General features: G+C 46.1%; 1 pseudogene; it reads right to left on the bottom strand.

Annotated features, from left to right (window-relative positions):
* Nucleotides 1-2,029, bottom strand: LOC117291095 (annotated as a pseudogene).
* Between the last annotated feature and the right edge of the window lie 229 nt (nt 2,030-2,258).

Here is a 2,258-nt window from a genome sequence, read left to right as displayed (position 1 = left end):
GGGGGGGGGGGGCAAGCCAAAGGTCTAGACTAATCATTTGGCTGTGCCTACAGAGTCACTCTAGGTTATGACTGTACTTTGGTGGTGCATGAGACCTTAAATTTGTTTAAGTGTCATCGTGTTTCTACAAAAGTCCTTAATGTTTTTCCAAGTTCTGGTCTGCAATGCCACAGGACAGGACGATTCAATGTCACGTTTTCCTGGAATCTTCTTCAGCAAAATGAATCTCTGCAAGCCCTCAGCTACGTCTTTCTTTTCCTGGGCAGTCCAGGGGCGTCGCTTGAATTGTCGACGCTTGACTTGTCGAGCTTTTGGAGCTGGATCCGTTTGGGTTGGTGGCCTTCCTACAACACAAAGGAAAGAAGAGGTAAATTAGTAAACATAATCAAATGGGGCGTATACATACCCTAAATCAGTTCATTTTACCAATGTGCCGGTACCTGCCGGAAATGCCTGACAAGAAGCAGCCATCTTGTTTCATCCTACCGTACAAAATGAATTGCCGAGATGGGCTAATCTAGACTAATCACTTGGCTGTGCCTACAGAGTGACTCTAGGTTATGACTGTACTTTGATGGTGCATGACACCTTAAATTTGTTGACAGCAAACGGAGTCTGGCATCTTATCGCATTTTGGTCTGGGGGGGGGGGGGGGTAAATAGGGAATAGGACCAGCATATGCAAGAGACCTACAAGAGATACATGTATAGGTAGTCACAAATATTAGAAACTTACTGGCATCAACACTGTCCTCCAAAGCTGGGTCACACGAGTCACCTGAATCACTGCTGTCCTCATCGCTGGTGAAGCCTTCTGCAATAAAAAGAAATTAAACTTCTACAGTTAGCTTTGATTGCTTTCTGGCACACAAATAACAATGTGGGCCAATCCGTTGGGTTGGGTGTGTGGGGTTTGGGGTGTACAGTGAATGAGGTTCAAAGGGGGGGAGGGGGGGGTTAGGTGATGACGGCCACGTACAGGCCGAGTTATCAGGCCCCAAAAACAAAGAGCAATTGTTACATTTATGTATGCTTGCTTTTTGGCGTACACACCTAAACATGTTGGCCAATCCATTGGGGGGGGGGGGTGGAAGGGGGGAGGTTGTACAGTGAATGAATGTTATTTGGGGGGGGGGTACCACAGTTTGAATTAAATTGGAAAGACAAGTTAAAAACGGGTTTGTTTACCTCCAGTAACATGCAACTCCTCCAAAGATTTGCCATGTTGCGAAACTAAGTTGCCTCCAAGCTGAGGAAAAGTCTAGACTGTTTGGTAACCCTCTGGACAGTGTCTGGCAACTGGTAGTACTCACGATGGACCCGCAAATCATGACCCATGAAGTCTGCAAGTGTTTCAAGCTGATGTTCATTCAAGGCCAGAATTTGTGAAACAGTCGCTACATGTTTACGAAGCTTTGTAGACCGCATGCTACCAGCATTCTCAAGGCCCGCCTCATTTGCATATGCTCGTAGACAGTCGCTTCCTCGTATATGACCTGAGCCTCCGTAACAACTTCGTGCGAATAAGAATATATTGTCTTGTGCCACTCCAGCTGCATTTCTATTTGCGACCAGAGCCTTCAACCACGCCATCACATCAGTACCAAGAAGCACAGGAACAGTTCTGCCCCTCTTACCAACTATTTCAATGACTTGGAACATTTTACAGAGGTGCCGTTCAAGATCAGTCATCACGCAATCACCATTCACAATGGCTGCACTACTGCGCTTGTGAAAATCTTCCAGTTTCATTTTGGATACTTCCCCCTGTCGTCTGCGGTTGAAGATAATGAGATGGCACAGTGTGACTTCATTCAATTTCTTCCAAGCTGGTGTAATTTCATGGCCCTTAGCAGAGTGTAGGAGCTGCACTTCCCTGTTGCCAGTTTCATGAAGGAACGATGAGATTTTCACCACATCTGCATTTGTGGGGAGATCAGCACGTTTGTTGCGCTTTCCTTGGTACAGTGTTCTGTGGGCATGGGTTGACACAAGTTCTGGCCACTTAATTTCACATAACTGCCTAAACTGTTCGGCCTGTTCCTCTTTTTGCCTAAGATTAAACTCTAAAGCACTTGCTTGCAGTATGAGTGCACATCTCTTGATGGAATGTCCAATCTTGAGTGCTAGAGATGGAACGTGATACATCTGTTTTCCTTCACTGAAGCCGGCGACATCATGAACAGCCTTGACGATATCATTCAGATGGCGGGGATGCACGAATACTTCCAGTGATGCATTTGGTTGGTGGGTGTTTTT

This window comes from Asterias rubens, chromosome 6 (genome assembly GCF_902459465.1).
Source record: "Asterias rubens chromosome 6, eAstRub1.3, whole genome shotgun sequence".
NCBI lineage: Eukaryota > Metazoa > Echinodermata > Asteroidea > Forcipulatida > Asteriidae > Asterias > Asterias rubens.
This window is presented reverse-complemented; position numbering and strand designations above follow the sequence as displayed.